This window comes from Heloderma suspectum, chromosome 3, assembly GCF_057233095.1.
Source record: "Heloderma suspectum isolate Gila_16-S chromosome 3, 16-S_ref, whole genome shotgun sequence".
NCBI classification, from domain to species: Eukaryota; Metazoa; Chordata; class Lepidosauria; order Squamata; family Helodermatidae; genus Heloderma; species Heloderma suspectum.
This window is the reverse complement of record NC_139460.1, coordinates 123,266,989-123,285,297: the sequence shown is the minus strand read 5'-3', so window position 1 is coordinate 123,285,297 and position 18,309 is coordinate 123,266,989. Positions and strand designations below refer to the sequence as shown.

General features: G+C 45.4%; 1 protein-coding gene across 8 annotated transcripts in view; it reads right to left on the bottom strand.

The window, feature by feature from the left end:
- The window catches only part of UBE3A (ubiquitin protein ligase E3A), a 50,526-nt gene extending 44,198 nt beyond the window's left edge, over positions 1 to 6,328 (bottom strand). For 2 of the 8 annotated variants that reach the window (XM_084844349.1, XM_084844355.1), the window contains exon 1: positions 5,793 to 6,270. The gene's annotated coding sequence lies outside the window, so the exon portion shown is untranslated. Of the gene's footprint in view, positions 1 to 4,535; positions 4,664 to 5,185; positions 5,330 to 5,792 lie in introns of those variants that run through there. The other 6 variants (XM_084844348.1, XM_084844353.1, XM_084844350.1 and 3 more) reach the window with 5 other exon arrangements.
- Between the last annotated feature and the right edge of the window lie 11,981 nt (positions 6,329 to 18,309).

Genomic DNA, 18,309 nt, shown 5'->3' with positions numbered 1-18,309 from the left:
TATTTCCACTAACCATAGTCAAGATTAACCACAATTTGTTGCATATAAGTATTACAGCAAGCCACAAATGGAAGCGAAAGCTTCCAAATTCCTCATTTATTTTATTTATTTATTATTTAAAATATGCCTTGGCTGCCTTTCAGGGCAGAAGCCCTCCCAAGGCAGCATACAATAATAAAACACACAATAAAAATCGATATGATCTTAACAGCAAAAAACACAATAAAAACAGCAAAGAAACAGCACCAACATGGCTCACCAGACGAGGACAGAGAGGCATGTGAGTGGAAGGCTCACTTAGGCATGTTCTCAGTGTGCTAAACCGCTGACACAGTCACCCACAGAATCGCTGTGGGTAACAATACCAGGTTGTTAAAAATAATTCAGTACTGGGGACATGCTATTGTCCCTCTGAAGAAAACGCTCAGGCTGATCTTGAGATGGAGAATGAAATCAGTGAGGCATCCAAGGTTGCAGTAATGGTTGACTTCAATTACCCTCACATAGACTGGATAAATGTGTGTTGTGGTCATGACAAAAAAGGTAAAGACTGTGCCCTAGAACAGTTGGTCACGGCACTGACCGACTGGGAGATAATACTGGAATTAATCCTGGGGACCTAGTGTGAGATGTGAGTGTTGTTGAACCAACTGGAAACAGTGACCACAGTGCTATTGAATTAATTTATATTTAAGTGGAAAAAACAGTCGTATTTGACTACAAAAGAGAAAGCTTTACTAAAATGAGAGAAGTGGTAAAAAGGAAGTTGATAGGAAAAGGTAAGAGGGTCAAATCTCTTCCAAATGCTTGGGGATTACTCAAAACTACAATAATAGAAGCTCAGCTAGAATGCATACTGCAAGTCAGGAAAAGTAACACGAAGTCCAAGAGGTCACCAGCATGGTTAACAAGCAAGGTTAAGGAACTATTTGAGAAAAGATGACTTTCTTCAGAAACTTGAATTGTTGGATGACAATGGATTTAGAAGAGCAGTAAAGGAGGATAATGAGACTGCAGAGAAGTTTAGTGAATTCTTTGCATTAGTCTTCATTGCAGAACATGTAGGGCAGATACCAGTACCTCCTGAATTGATATATTCAGGAAGGGATCCTGAGGAACTGAGGCAAATAGTGGTAAGAGACAGTTCTAGCCCTTATTGACAAATTGAAAGCTAACAAATCACTGGGCCCTGATGGTATCCATCCAAGAGTTGCTTCTGATTTTTTAATAAAAATATGTAATATGGCCCCAAGAAGACTGGCCTCTGTATCAGAGGACTGGAGAGTGTCCAACGTAACACCAGTGTTTAAAGAGGGGCCTGGGGGAATTCCAGAAATTACAGGAGAGTTAGCTTAACACCTATTCTGGGTAAATGGCTGGAAAGCTTTACTAAAGATAAAATTATCAAGCCTACAGAACAGGGATGGACAACATATGGCTTATTTATTTATTTCATTTCTATATCCCCCCAATAGGCAGTTCTCTGGGCAGTTCACAGAAATTAAAACCAGCCAGCACACAGTAAAACAATATAAAATATAAAAACATAAAAAAACCACAATATAAAAATACAACCAGAATAAAACCAGTGTAAAACCTAGCAGCAATGCAAAGATTTAAAATGCAGATTTGAAATGCAAAGCTAAAAGTCTAGAAAGCTAAAATGCTAAAATACCTGTGAAAATAAAAAGGTCTTCACCTGGCACCTCCAGTCGTTTTTGTGTTCCCTCAATTACTGCTGCTGAATTACCACCAAATTTTGGTGGCATGGCAGCAAAACAAGCACTCCTTGTTTTAAAGTGAAAATGTGTGCTTTTTCTGGTGCTGCATTTTGCCAGCAATTTGGGGGTGGCGGGGGTATATGTGTACAGCCCACAGTGAGTTTCAGGGCTGGGAAATTGGCCCTCGGCCCCTCTAAAATTGTTCACTCTTAATATAGGAGGATGTATCCTGCTGAAAAAGAATCCATATGGCTTCTGCAAAGCTACTGGTTCACTAATCTTTTAGAGTTCTTTGAGAATAAGAACAAACATGTGGATAGGGATGATCTGGTAGACACCGACCGGGTTCAGATGACATGCCACAGCTTGCTGTGGGTTATTTAACCCAAGACAAGCAGTGGCGCCAGGCTACATATGCAAACCCTGCTCGAGGGTTGTCATGTCCGGTGAACCCAGTGAGCGTGGGTTATGTGAGGGTTAAACAACCCTCACATAACCCTAAAACAGGCCATGGGTTATGCGAGGGTCATTTAACCCTCGCATTACCCACACTAGCTGGGTTCGCATGACACAACCCCCAAGTGGGGCTTGCATATTCAAAATGGCAGCCACACACACTTTACATGCACTGGAGCCTCAGCCATGGTGGGCTGTTGTGCTGTACAAATAGACCCATTGTTTACTTGGACTTCCAAAAGGATTTCACAAGCCTTTAGCTTAGAAAAAACTGATTATGGGGAGAGATGATTGGAGTGCTTGGTGTGGAGAAAGTGTATAGGGAGAAGTTTTTCTTTCTCATAATACTAAAACCCAGGGTCATCTCATAAAGCTGAATGATGGGAGATTCAGGACAGATAAAAGTAAGTACTTCTTCACACAGCACATTGTGAAACTATGGAATTCACTATCACAAGATGTAGTGATGGCCACTCACTTGGATGGCTGTAAAAGTGGATTAGACAAATTCGTGGAGGATAAGGCTATCAATGCCTACTAGTCGTGATGGCTAAATATGACTTCCAGTATTAGAGGCAATACCGTTCTGTATGATAGTTGCTGGGGAACACACGTAGGAGGTGCCATTGCATTCATGTCCTGGTTCTGGGATTCCCTTGGGCACCTGACTGGTCACTGTGCGAAAAGAATGCTGGACTAAATAAGCCTTTTGTCTGATCCAGCATGACTTTTCTTATGCTTTTAAACTATGGTTTAGCATTACATGTGAACAAGCTCATTGCCTGTACTATTTTGAAATATTGAATATTTGACATTATAGCGCCAATCCAGCTCTAGTTGCTTGAGCTGTATAACAGTAGTTACCCTCAATCAGTATACACATTTCTATCAACACACATATCCAGATAATCATCTATAAGCATCTATAGCTACTTATGTACACAGATCTCCCTTGTTCAATCAGTCTGCTTTCCCTTTAGAAAATGTTTTATATAGCATCTAACTTGAGGACCCAACTGGATTATAAATATTATATATTTAGATTATATATATATATATATATACGTCTAAAAGTAGGTAAATAAAATACCCTGATTCTTCACACAACTATCTTGTAGCACTATTACATTTTTAGATCAAAGCACATCGCAGCCTGGACAATGCGTCAATCAGAGCAACCTGGTATCACCAAGGAAGTCATTCTGTAAGTCCCAAAGAATGAATGGGATAAAGCTATCAAAAAGTTTTAAAATCTTGTGAGAGTAACCATTATTCCAATTTTACAGTTGGAAAACTTAAGACAAGATAGCATGATAGTTGTCGACGGTCACTCAGCAAGCTCTTGGAAGCACTGGCATTTCAACCCACATCTTGTGTCCATAACCCAAATTGCTATTGTGATGTCTTCCAGATTCAGTGCAATCCACTCCCGTTTCAAAATAGTCACCAAATAGTCTATGGACCAATTCTGTTTTCATCGTGCTTCAGATTCATCACATAGTTAGCTCTTCATGCCAGGAGGAAGGGGTCATCCAAACTAGATTGGAGCATTTAATGATGGTAGTGATTCTATCCTTACCAAAGAATACTGGAGAGGATGATAAGTAACTGTTTTCCTCTCAAAATTATCCCATGGACAATGTATGCTTATTAGCCTCAAGCAACCAGGACTGTCCCAGCAACCAAGATTAGTGTGGTGTAGATCAGGCTGGGAGAAGGGAAATGGCTTTTCTACTATCAGTTCCTTTGTCTGAACTGAAGACCCTAGACTCCATTTGGGAGTTGCATTCATTTAAATAAGTAAATAAATATTATCAGCATTCAGCAAGCACCGCCACTAAAACCCAAGCAGGGAGCTTGCCTTACATGTGTAGTGCACAATCAGGGTTCTAAATCATGCAGGGAGTCTACACACATAGAGCAGACTACCCACTTCACCCCCAATATGTGGAAGGCAGCATAGTCTGGCCAATGGGAATACAATGGAGGACGTGGGACTAGCAAGAGCAAATGCTGGGACAAAATGGGGAGTTCCCGAGTTCATTGGGGAGTTCACTGAGTGGATTTTAAGAAACCACCACAAAGAAGCACAGTGGTGCTGGCGCTAACTTGCAGTTGATTTTGTGACATCTGAAAGTGCTCTCTTTAAAAAGAATTATACGTAAGAGTAAATCACCGTATTATTACTGAACATCATGTTTAGTAGAAGTTGGACTGGGAGGCAAAACTGGAAGATGGAATGGGGAACAAAAGAAGTTCTTTTACTATAATCTAGGAATCAGAAAAGGTATGAGAGGGTCAACACTGACTATATATTCTACCATATTCAATACTGACCACATATTGAACAGGGATTACCTGAGCTAAGAAGGTCTTGCTCGTCAACTGGGAAGAGTTCAGAAGTAACAGAAGTGGTATGAATATGACCATCATACGTTTTAGTCACATATTTGCCAAGGCGACCACTTTGAATCTATGCAAATTGCCTAGAGTTTGCCATTAAAAAAAAGGATTGCCATTAATCGTACGCAAGTCTTGTTTTGATATATTTGTTTATACAGCCATATGAATGACAGCTACAATACTTTATGCGAATGAATATTTAGGTTTCAGTACGAAGCCTTTGATAATGAAAAGTTGGTCAAATTTGCAGAAAGTCATTTATTCAACTAAACTAGGGACTGGGAATATGTTTCTAGTCACCAGATAAAGCTGCAATAGCTGATACTTGTGAAAATGCGTATATTTTAATTTCTAATTTCACTGGGAAACTGACCTAGACAATGTTCGTGCATCCTGAAAGTTGATGCAACCACTTGCACCACACTTAAGCACAATCGAATCAACATGTCCATGCGGAGCAGAAGCCCATGGGCAAACTATTCCTAATCCTTAGAGCCAGCTACACCCAAATATTTGATGAAAACACTCAGTACGAGGAAGAACAAAGGAAAGGCCAGATTTGACAAGCCAAATACATATCTACCTGTAAACAAACACCCACTCACCCGTATCTAGGTGTCAGGAGACAAGGCAGTGGGGTGGGAACTTAATGGACCTTTGGTCCGATTCCGTAGTGCAGTGTTCCCATTCTTACAGCCCAATGCTATGCACGTTTACTCCGAAGTTCCACTGTGCGCAGTTATGGTTATCTGCAGATGAACACGCGCAGGACAGCAGCCTGAGAGTGCACAAGTAACACAACCTCCTACACTCCTACTTCCGAGTTCTCTCGACGTCTCTTTCCTTTCACCTGCCAGGCACTAGTCGAGATCGCGCTGCCCATAGGGAACCAGCCCCCGACGGCGCTTCAAGGGGTTTCCCTATCCCCCCCCCTCTCTCGCTGCAGCACGACACGGCGTGGAAGCATTTTAGCAGAGAAGAAAGCGGCCTCCTCCAGATTCCTCCCCCCCTTCTCCTTGCGCAGAGGGGCAAGCGGCCTCTCCCGATAAAGGCGGGAGTGCCGGGGGCGGCCACGGGAAGGAGAGGCCTTCGGAGTGGGGCTGTGTGGGCCAGGCCGGGCAGAACATCTTCCGCCGCCCCCTCGCCGTCCCCCGGGCGGGGAGGGCGGCGTGCGGCGGGCTGCGCGCGGGACCTGCCCGGGCTCCGGCTTACCTGTCGCTGTCGCTTCCCGCCCGGGGCCCAGCAGGCTCTTGCAAGGCCGGGCAGCCCTGGGCGGCGAGGGGATGGGCCGGCGGCGGTCCCTCCTCCGCTTGCCGCTGCCTGGGCTAGGCCGTGGTGCCGGCGCAGGGACGCGATGCGCGCGGGGCGGCGGGCGAGGGCTCGGCGGGGACGGCGCTAGGCCGGGCGAGGCCTGGGGAGGGGAAGGCCGTCGGCGCTCTAGGCGCGCGCGCGGCTGTCGAGAGGGCGGCACGGGCTGAGCAGGGCCGCGCGCGCCTCCGCCTGCTCCGCTCGGATCACCCGGGGCCCCACGCCACCATCTTGGGGCGGGGGGCGGGGGGCGAAGGAAGGGAGGGAAAAGGCGAAAGAAAGAAAGAAAGAAAGAAAGGCCACAGACACGGATGCCGGCGCGGCGCAGCCTCGGAGGACTCGCGCGGAGGGAGGGATGGCCCAGCATGCACCGCGCGGCGAGGGAGGGGGCAGCGCGCCGCGCCGTCACGCGCGTTCCGCCGCTCTGCAGGGCCCGGACCATAGAGTCTGGGTGGGTGGGTCGGTGGCAAGGAGGCAGGGGCGGGGCCTTGCTACGCGCTCGCCCTGTGCGTCGTTGCCGCCGCCTTCCTCCTCGCCTGTCCTTGGCGTGCCCCTTGCCCGTGGAATCTGGGGCCGAGCGCGTGAGCAGAGCTGCGGGCGGCGCAGCGAGCGCTTGTCGAGAGAGGCGGCGTCGGGGGCCGGCGGGAGCCGGGGAGCCAGCAGCAGGGCGGGAATTGGGCGCAGGTATCGGGCAGAGGCAAGAGGCAGCGTGCGCAAGTAAATGCAGTTTCAGCGAATGCCTCAAAATGCGTAAATAAAGGCTGACAGCCACACGCGAGTGCAGATAAACCCTCCACACGCTTCATGACGTACATAATACCATGAAGCGGAAGCCTCCCGTTTCAACAGTTTTCGACAGAAAATGGCAAAAGGTTGCTGTGTGAGCCATGAAGGGGGCAAAGAAAGGCAATATTTTCTTTTTTATTTGTTACATTGCTATGCTAGTAGCCAAAGTTCTCTGAGTGGCTCGAAACAGATAAAACCTTAAAATATGACACAATAACAAAGCATGTTATAAAACATAAAATGCAACTTTTAAAAGTTTAAAGCTACAATATGAAACCCAAGGCCAGCAGCAGCGAAAAGATCTAGGAATACAACAATATGTTTTAAAGCAACAAAAACTGAACAACTAAAATGCTTGGGAGAATACAAGGTCTTCATCTCACCCTAATAATACTACAATCTAGGTGCCACGTGGGGAGGGGATTCCACAATCGGGGCGACTGAAAATTCCTTTGCTGTGCCATCCTGTGATAACCAAACATGGCACAAAAGCGTGCAAGCTTTTGTGCGTGCACACAATTTTGTGACATTTTGGTTGGCCTAATTAAGGTATTGCCCTTAACTTGGATTTTGGAGGTTTTAGATAAATTTCTCTTCTGTAATCCTCTTATATCCCAAGTTTTAGATGCAGACCGGTGAATGCTGACAAGCACATTAAAGTCCTGTTGACTTCCATGGATTTTCAGCCTTTTGCCACATTTTGAATACTGAATGTAACATAATATATACCCCTGAGAGAAAGTAGGGGATAGTTTGTGCTTTTTTGAACTTTGATTGAGTATTTTGCAAACTGCATCATATACTACTGCAGTGGAGAAGCCTGGCACATTTGTAAGAGTTGCATGGTTTTGAGAGAAAGAAGGAGACACCTCTAGAAAAACATTCTCTGTGAAGTTTCAGATGGTGTCGCTCTGAGGCTACAAGGAGAGGGGAGCATACCAACTACCAAGATCACAACTGAGCTTTCTGGAAAGCTTCAACGTATATATAGATATATATAATTTATAAGCACATGTGGACAGTTTCCTGGCATAAACACAATAGGTGGGGGCTAGGAGAATCTTCTTATGGGTTTCGGCTTTTACAGTGAGTTAACAAAAGGCAAAAAAGTCTAAAATAAAGGACATTTTGGAGCTTTGTTGCCTGAAACAACATACTCATTAGAATTTGTTGAGGTATGGAAATATGTGCTTTTGTAAAATACAAAAGGAAAGGGGGTTGGAAGGGAGGAGGAAAAAAGCAAATTCAGGCACCAGATTCTTATTTGTAAAGTTCAGCAGGTCATGGACACAATGCAAAGCCTACTGCTTCCTCTCCCCCTGATGGTCTCATACATACTGAGGCACAATGGTGCCTGACTACTTCTTCCTCTCCAGCAGTGACAGCTGGTAGCAACAGGGAGGGGGCTTTCAGCTGGAGCTATATCCAGGCACAATGGAGGGGTGCCTGACTGCCATTTCCTAACCCTCTGATGGCCTCAGCAGTATCTAACCTACTTCTTAGGGTTGTTGTGAGGATAATATTGAATGAACACCCATGCTTACCAGGCTGAGCTCCTTGAAGGAAAGATTTGATACACAACTGTGAATAACTGTGTGACCCCACTGGCCTGCGTCTGGGCATATAGTGTGTGCTGGTCTAGCCACCCTATGGTTTTCCTTGTATTAGGAAGCACTACTGGAAACTGGTGTGTTTAACCACCAGGGTGGGCCCTGCCATTAGGCACAGTGGAGCAGCCGCCTCTGGCAGCAGATGTGGTGGGCAACAGTGAGGTGTTGGAGGAGGGACCTCTGGGTGCTGCAGAGCCTGCCCCGCACTGTCTAAGCTAGCTTGCTCTCCTCAGGTGTGAAGGAAGCTGTGTCTTTGCCACTGTTGGAGTAAGATCCAACTTTCACTCTGGTCAACTTCTGTATGCACTCTTTTATCCTTTGCCTCAGGCAGCAAATTGTCTTGGGCCAGCCTTGTTAACCACAAGCACTTTATTGTGTTTTAGTACAAAAGTACTCCATCTTAGCTAACTTTCTAGGTCTCTCTCTCTCTCCCCCCCTCCCCCCCTCCCCCCCCCTGCTGCTGGCAACACTGCTTCACTTCTAATATATTTCAAATCACTCCTCCCAGGCCATCTCTTAAAGGTGCCTTACTCTTCTGCACCCCTTCCCCCAAGTCCTCTGATGCTTCATATCCATAGCCAGGTTCCTCATGTGAGTAGCGTATCCCTGGTGAAAGGGACAGCAGCTGGGCTGTGCATTTATCCTCCCTCTTATGCCATCTAGAGCCCTGCATAATTGGGGTTGTAAACTGCACGAGGAACCTCCACAAGTACAGGAGGCTCCCCAGTACAGACTTCATGCTGAACACGATAGGGCAGAAGAAATGGTGCAGCTAGAGGGGTCGGTAGGCTAAATGCACAGCCCCAGTGCCCCTTTCACAATGTATATGCTAGTCACGTAACACATGAATAGAGCCACCATCTCATGTTTTTCCCTCTCTAGTGTTTGTTATCAATGTTAACATTAATGAGGAATACATTTATCTGTAATTTAGCTTTTCTTTTATCTCTCCGTGCCCCAAATGTATTTGCTACTGATCTTGTAGTTTACCTCTGGCTAAGAGGTCAGTCTTACTATGGTTACTTGGAAGCAAATCTCACTGAGTTCAATGGGTCTTCCTCCCAAGTAAGTGTGGATAGGATTGCAGCCTTAGGTTAGTTGGCAATCATTACCTTGTTACATTCTGTCAGCCCTAAATATGGGTTTCAGTGCCAGCAAGAATGTGTAGCAGAAGGAAAGCCCTGTGCGAGGTGACCTTTGAAAACAAGCCAGAGGAAAATCCATAGGCTTGTGTCCTCAAATGATCTGGAGGATGACTTGCAGTGCCTAAACTTTACAAGGGGCTCACATTCATACTAGTAGCGAATTTCCTGTTGTGAATACGAGTATATAACAGTCACTTTAAAATAATTTATCAAGCTAGTTTTAATATTGCCCCAAATGCAAGCTTAAGGGATTCTTAGTTCTTGAGAGTGTAGCCAACTAATGCTGCAGTTGCATAATGCCAATGGGATTCTTTTTCTTGCTTAAGCAGTTACAGTCAGGGCCAGAAATATTGGAACAAGGATAATTGTTTTGGCAGTTGGCCTCTGTACACCATCACATTGAAGTTGAAAGGAAACACACCCAGATGGGACCGAAGTCAGGACTTTCAGCTGTAATTCAAGGGATTTGACAAAAGTGGGGCACTAACCATTCAGGAAGTACAGCCAGTGGCATATATACACCCCCATCGTTGGTGGCTCATAAGTAATGGTACAAACCAACATCATTTCAAACTTAAGGGTCGCCTTTAATACCTGGATGAAAATCCTTTGCAGTCAATGACTGCCTGAAGTCTGGAACCCATGGACATGACCAAATGCTGAGTTTCCTCCCTCGAGATGCTTTGCCAGGCCTTTACTGCAGCTGCCTTCAGCTGCTGCTTGTTTGTGGGTCTTTCTGCCTTCAATCTTGTCTTCAGTAAGTGAAAGGCATGCTCTGTTGGGTTGAGATCAGGGGACTGACTTGGCCATTGAAGAACATCCCACTTCTTTGCCTTGAGAAACTCTGGGGTAGCTTTTGCTGTATGTTTTGGGTCATTATCCATCTGCAATATGAAGCAGCGTCCTATCAGTCTGGCAGCATTCGGCTGAATCGGAGCAGAAAGTATAGCCCTATACACTTCAGAATTCATCCTGCTGCTTTTATCAGCAGTCAGGCCATCAATAAACACCAGTGACCTGGTTCCATTGGCAGCCATACATGCCCATGCCATAACACTGCCTCCACCATGTTTGACAGATGATGTGGTCTGCTTTGGATCATGAGCTGTTCCTTTCTTTCTCCATACTTTTCTCTTCCCATCATTCTGGTACAAGTTAATCTTGGTTTCATCAGTCCAAAGAATCTTATTCCAGAACTGGGCAGGCTTTTTTAGGTGTTTGCTGGCAAAGGCTCATCTGGCCTTTCAGTTCTTGAGCGTTACTAGTGGTTTGCACCTTGTTGTGAAGCCTCTGTATTTACATTCATAAAGCCGTCTCTGGACTGTAGATGTTGACAATGACATGCCTACCTCCGCAAGAGCGTTCTTGATCTGGCTAGATGTTGTGAAAGGGTTCCTCTTCACCATGAGCAGAATTCTGCAGTCATCCACTTTAGTTGCCTTCCGTTGCCTTCCAGGCCTTTTGCTGTTGCTGAGCTTGCCAGTTAATTCCTTCTTTTTCAGGATGTTCCAAACTGTTCTATTGGCCACTCCCACTGTTTTTTGCTATCTCTCTGATGGGTTTATTTTGTTTCCTCAGCCTAATGATGGCCTCCTTCACTCTCATGGACACCTCTTTGGACCTCATGTTGGGAGTTCCAGTGAACAGCTACCAAATGCAAATGTAACACTCAGAACCACCTCCAGGCCTTTTATCTGCTTGATTGGTCATGGGGTACCCAGGAAACAGGCCACACCTGGCCATGCAGCTGCTTGTCAGCCATTCGTTCCATTACTTATGAGCCACCAACGATGGGTGTGTGTGTATGCCACTGGCTGTACTTCCTGAATGGGTAGTGCCCCACTTCTGTCACACCCCTTGAATTACAGCTGAAAGTCCTGACCTCACTTCCATCTGGGTGTGTTTCCTTTCATCTTCAATGTGGTGATGTACAGAGGCCAACTGCCAAAACAGTTATCCTTGTTCCAATATTTCTGGCCCTGACTATATGTAGAACTTTACCTACATTTCAGTTAAGACTCCCTCTGCCCCCAGTTCTATCTGCAACTCCAGCAAATAGGCTTGAATGGCCCCATGGATGTTGGTATGGCAGCTTTCCCCAACCTGGCACCCTCCAGATGTGCTGGGCTGCAACTCCCATAATTCCCAGACAGGATGGCCATTGGTCATAGTGGCTGAGAATTATGGGAGTTGCAGTCCAGCACATCTGGAGGGTCCCAGCTTGGGAAGGCAGTGATAACCCATCTAGCGCAAAGCTATTAGATGTGGTATGGTGCTGCCATTGGGTTCCTAAAACATGATCCTATGTGTTGGTGTGCTGATGGAATGACTCATAAGATTAGAACATTATTAGTCCCACTGAGTGATTGGAATGGGAGTTTCAGAAACAAGATCTCATGTTTCCCAGCCTATCAGCCTGTCTCCATGAATCAGCACTTTATTTCTTCTTCCTATGCTATCAATATGGCAAAATGTATCCAAGCATTTTCAAAACACAAGCAACGCTTGTAACACCAGTTTCGGGAACAACAGCTTGAATGGAACACTTCAGGCTTAGGCAAAATATTAGCATCTGGACAAATGCCAGAATGTATGATATAGTTTAAGAAATTGCTATGATAAGGTTTCTAGTGTGGAATTGAGCAAAGGGGGTTAAAAAGCAAACAAATATGTAAGGGAAGAAAATGTTTAAAAAGGTAAAAAAAAAAAAAAAAAAGTGTCCCCAACCAGTCGTGTCCGACTAGGGGGTGGTGTTCATCTCCATTTCTAAGCCGAAGAGCCAGCGCTGTCCGAAGATGCTTCCGTGGTCATGTGGCCGGCATGACTGAACACTGAGGTGCGCGGAATGCTGTTACCTTTCCCGCCGAAGCGGTGCCTATTTACTTGCATTTTCTTGCTTTCGAACTGCTAGGTTGGCAGAAGCTGGGACTGAAGACGGGAGCTCACTCCGTCACGTGGCACTCAGGTCTCGAACTGCAACACTTCCCAGAATTGGTGTACTTTATTACTGAGAGGCATAAAGAAAAGTGAATTTTACTATCCTATTTATTGGGGTAGAAAAGTGCATAAGAGAACGTGTGTCAGTAAGGCATTGAAATAATTTTTAATATCAAAAATAATAACAGGGAAATCAATATGGTGCATAGTATCTGAAAATAGACCTCTATGCATTTCTATTTTCCATCCCTTATTGAAAATATATATCATGTACAGTGCTTGAATTATGAGGAGAAAAATAGGGGACACTTGATTAAATCCAGAAGTCCTGCCCCTGACTTCTCCTGCCCCAATTTTAGCTACATCATGGCTCACTGTTAGCCTTCTAAAAACAGTAACTAAGGGGTCTGCAACAAAAGGTAAGGGGACTGGTCCTCCTCTGGTCCCTCAGTAATTTGAGCACTGGTCATGGATCTGGTAGGAAATTCCAGATGTTTGCTTCAGTCTCCTTGCAGACTTGGCAGAACTGGCATTACCACTAGGCAAAGTGACGTGGTTGCCCCAGGCAGCAAACGCCGGGAGGTAGCAGTACGGTGTTGGAGGAGAGACTTGTGTGCCGTGTCACCTGCCCTGTGCCTCCTAAGCTAGCTTGCTGCCCTCAGGTATGGTGGAGGATGCTACCCATCGTTAGTGTTGAAGAAAGTTTCAACTGCCAGCCCAGTCGGTTTTTGTATATGGAATGGGAGGGGCACCATCTTTGCCTTAGGTAGCAAAATGGCTTGGGCCAGATACACATGAGCCAGATACACTGTACCAATGGCCTAGTGTCTAGGTGTCCTTCCTGTTGGTATGACTTACAGCAGAGTTGCTTTATACACAGAAACTCTGGCAACACAGCATTTAGCACTGGAGGCAATAAATGCAGGCTAGGGCCAGTTTAAAAGAAGTTCAGATCAACTTACTTTATTAGTGCTTTTATACACATTGTCAGACAAGGCTTAGGCTATCTAACACTGTTTAACTATGAGCAGGGTTTGTAAGTCTTAAGTGAGCCAAGACATGAGATATGGTTACTTGCTTCTTCTCTGGGGAGACCAAATAGCACTTGCTTGTTGCAGAGGCAGAGGGAGGAGGAGGAGGAGGAGGAGGAAGAAGCTAGGAGAACAGGAAAAAGGAACTGATGAGGTTACAGAACAGCAATGGGGATGAACAAGACACATTCTCTATCTCCCCCTAGTGTCTGGAAGCATGTGGAGTTCCTATCCAAGAGTTTCAGAAAGAGAGCTCCTATTGCTAACAATAAAACTGCATTGTGCAGCCATTTCCTTCCTTCCTTCCTTCCTTCCTTAATGGGGATTTTTTTCTGGTAAGAAACAAAGACAGACAAACCAGTAGAAAACACAGAAGGGCTACAAATTGAAGACAATATCATCTGGATCCCCTGTAAAATTCTGTGAAGGAGGCAGTGCAATTGCACAGTAAAAGCCTTGTCTGGATGCACCCTAGTTGTCAGCCTGGTCAGAAAGGAACTGGTACATTCTGGCAGACTGAAGTATCTCATAGCAAATCAAGACGAGGACTTGAATACGGGGCAGACCTGAACCTGGAAGACTATAACAGAAAGAGACGGAATGTGCTGGCAGACGGAATAGAATGCACTCATTACCACCTTAAAAAAAATGTGACAAACTCCCCCCCTATCAAGTTAAATAACCTCTGTTTTCCAGGCTAGCTTTCAGCTGTGATTTCCTTCTCACACCTTCACTCATTCAAAACATAACAAAACTTTTTTTTTTTTACTTTGCCTTGTTTGTTTTGCACTGCCAATGGCCATGTTGCCTGAGGGTGATGGGATTTCATAGAATCATAGAATAGTAGGGTTGGAAGGGGCCTACAAGACCATTGAGTCCAACCCCCTGCTCAGTGCAGGAATCCAAGTCAGAGCATCCCTGACAGATGGGTGTCCAGCCTCGTCTTGAATGCCTCCAGTGTGGGAGAGCCCACTACCTCCCTAGTTAATTGGTTCCATTGTCGTATTGCTCTAACAGTCAGGAGGTTTTTGCTGATGTTCAGCCAGAATCTGGCTTCCTGTAACTTGAGCCCATTATTCCGTGTCCTGCACTCTGGGATGATCGAGAAGAGATGCTGGCCTTCCTCTCTGTGACAACCTTTCAAGTACTTGAAGAGCGCTATCATATCTCCCCTCAGTCTTCTCTTCTCAAGGCTAAACATGCCCAGTTCTTTCAGTCCCTCTTCATAGGGCTTTGTTTCCAGTCCCCTGATCATCTTTGTTGCCCTCCTCTGAACCCTCTCCAGTTTGTTTGCATCCTTCGTAAAATGTGGTGCCCAGAACTGGACACAGTACTCCAGATGAGGCCTAACCAGTGCTGAATAGAAGGGAACTAGTACTTCTCAGGATTTGGAAGCTATGCTTCTATGAATGCAGCCCAAAATAGCATTTGCCATTTTTGCAGCCACATCACATTGTTGGATCATATTCAGCTTGTGATCGACAACAATTCCAAGATCCTTCTCGCTTGTAGTGTTGTTGAGCCACGTATCCCCCATCTTGTAACTGTGCATTTGGTTTCCTTTTCCTAGGTGCAGAACTTGGCCTTTGTCCCTATTAAATGCCATTCTGTTGTTTTCTGCCCAGCGCTCCAGTCTATCCAGATGACTTTGAATTTTGTTTCTGTCTTCCAAAGTTTTAGCTATCCCGCCCAATTTTGTGTCATCTGCAAATTTGATCAGCATTCCCTGCACCTCCTCCTCCAGGTCATTAATAAAAATGTTGAAGAGCACTGGGCCCAGGATGAGCCCTGCGGTACCCCACTCGTTACCTCTCCCCAGTTGGAGAAGATCCCACTGATAAGCACTCTTTGAGTCTGATTCTGTAACAAGCTGTGGATCCACCGGATCGTTGTTTCATCTAGCCCACTTTGAGCTAGTTTGCTCATCAGGATATCATGGGGCACTTTGTCGAAAGCTTTGCTGAAGTCGAGGTATATTATGTCCACAGCATTCCCACAGTCCACAGGGGAGGTGACCTGATCAAAAAATGAGATCAGATGAGTCTGGCAGGATTTGTTCTTGACAAATCCATGTTGGCTTCGAGTCATCACTGCCTTGTTTTCAAGGCGCTTCCAGATGGATTGCTTTATCATCTGCTCCAGAATGTTCCCAGGGATTGATGCCAGACTGACTGGTCTGTAGTTCCCAGGTTCCCCCTTTTTACCCTTTTTGAAGATAGGGACAACATTAGCCCTCCTCCAGTCATCTCGCACTTCACCCGTTCTGAGAGTTCTTCTGCCAGTTCCTTTATTACTCTAGGATGCAGTTCATCTGGCCCTGGAGATTTGAACTCATTCAAAGTAATGAGGTGTTCCTTGACCATATGCCTGTCGATCTCAAGCTGCAATCCTGCCCCTTCAGCCTGTACTTCGCCTTTGCCAGGGGGGTCATAGACCCTCTTTTGGGAGAAGACTGAGCCAAAGTAGGAATTGAGCACCTCTGCCTTTTCTTTGTCATCTGTTATCATTTTGCCATCCTTATTTAACAGCTGAACAACCATTTATTTCCTCTGTCTTTTACTATGCAGGTATCTGAAGAAAGCCTTTTTGTTGCATTTTGTGTTGTAATACAACACATCAGGGGAGCAGATTGGGGAAGACTGGTTTAGATACATAGGCCACCCCATACTGAAAGCTTGTGGTGGGTAACAAAAACAAAACAAAAAGCAACCAAACAACTCCCCCTCCAGCAAAATATACAATTAAATTAAATTAAAACTTAATTGAATTTTCCTCACCCTTTCCTGACTCGGCCCGGAGCCCAAAGGCAAGTAGGTTTATTAAAAGATGCTCAGGCATGAACTTAGGTGAGTTTGCATGAGGAGTTCCATTATTTGGGGAAGTGGCTGCCTCTCTTCAAGAAGAAGAAGAAAATCATTCACAACCTGAGAATGCGGAGGCTATATAAGATATCCGGCATCTCTACACCAGCCTAAAAACCTGCATTTAAAATGGGGCTTTCTGCTTCTGTTTTAAATGCAGGATCACAACGACTCCCTTTTTCATGTGCTTCCTTTCCCCCCACCCCTTTCCCCCTCCTTCTCCCTGTATCTGAGTCTTCCATTATCTTTCATTGATCTCTCTCCTCTTCTTGCCATTTTTCCTCTTTTCACAGAGGGAACTCAAGCGGAACACAATGGGGTAATTTGATAGCTCATTATCTGTGATCTATTTAAAAATGGAGCACAGGGCATTTAGTGCAGGAGATGCCTTGGATGATCACGGCGTTATGTAAAGAGCTGCAAACTTCCATGAAGGAGCGATCTCAATCACAGGATAAAAACTCCATGTGAAGGAGCCCATAGAGAGCCAATATATTCCAGTCAATATAGCACATCAAATTTGGGCCTGTGAAACCCGGGTTCAAATAATAAACTCACTGGAAGACCTTGGGCAAATCACATTTTCAGCCTCACACTTTAAAAAACCTGTCACATGGCAATAATGATGACTTACCCCACAACAGTAGTGATCGAAGGATTGGAAAGCACATTGCCTATTAGAAAGTGCTGTTGACTGACATGGTCCACAATGCTGCGGGGACAACCATTAGTTGCGTTGGACAATATGACTTGGCACCTAGGAAGCCAATAGGCGGGTAACCTATTATGTATATGGTAATTATAAATGAAAAACAAGTAATGTTGACAAGGTTGTGGGACCCAGGGCTGGAGATAGCATGGACTGAAACTTTAGCATGGATTATCATGTTGCTTAGAAGCTGTAAGCACCCTTTCAATAGCAAAGGGCCCACTCATCTGACAGTATACTGTACAATCAAATGCCATCCAGGGAACTGAAAAGTAAGCTTTGGGGATTATTTTTCTAACACTATCTGTCCCTAGATTCCTGGGTGGATGGTGAATATCTCTTTGTGGTCCCAACTGTTAGAGTAAGTAACTTCTCAGGATTCTGTCCTCAATACAATGGTCCAGGGGTGGTCTGTCTGTTCCTCAATGTCCAGGAAATGCTCTCCTGACTCTTTCATCTGGGCAGAGTCAGGAGGAAATGTAAAGAAGTCCATCTATTGTACCCAGGTACTGTAGTACTAGATAATTAAGCAATATATATATGCATGTGAATGGCACTTAACAGAGTGACAAAGACAATATAGGCAGATCTCTACTTGCAAGGAGCTTACAATTTAAGAAAGCCCCCCCCCCAACTTTTTGGGCTTGTGGGCACATTTAGGAATTTGAGAAACTGCTGTGGGCACCCCACAAAATGGCTCCCATGGAGGATGTGGCTAGCCACATAATGCCATGGGGACCTGGCTAATCAAAAGTGAGCTAAAGAGGGGTGTGGGAGAGAAATAGTGAGGCTAGGAGGGAGGGGGAGATAGCAAGTCAACGGGATAGAGGGGAAAGAAAGAGCAAGGCTAGAAGTTAGGATGAGGAAAGAGTATCTTAAGAGGAGGGGGGAATAGCCAGGCTAGCGGCTGGGTGGTAGGGGGAAACAGCAACGCAAAGGGGTAGAGGGGAGGGAAAGAAGATTGCCCCAACATTTTCCAAGGTTTTTCTTCAAACAATTTTTGTGACTGGGACAGGGAGGGGAGAGCTTTGTGGGCACCACTAGAGGTCCTGGGGGCGCCATGGCACTCACGGGTGCCACACTGGGGACCCCTGATCTAAGACAATGTGGAAAACAATTGAGGGATGGAAGGAAAAACCAAGAGTATGAAGGAAAGAATGCAGACAAGTGTAATTACATGCTCTTAAAACTTGGACTGAAAAATGAGCGGACAAGCTATACAGGCCATGCAAATATATCTCCACCTATCAGGGATGCTGTAGTGGTGGATTTCCTGGATTGGCAGGGGGTTGGGCTGGATGACCTTTGAGGTTCCTTCCAAATCTATGATTATATACCCACC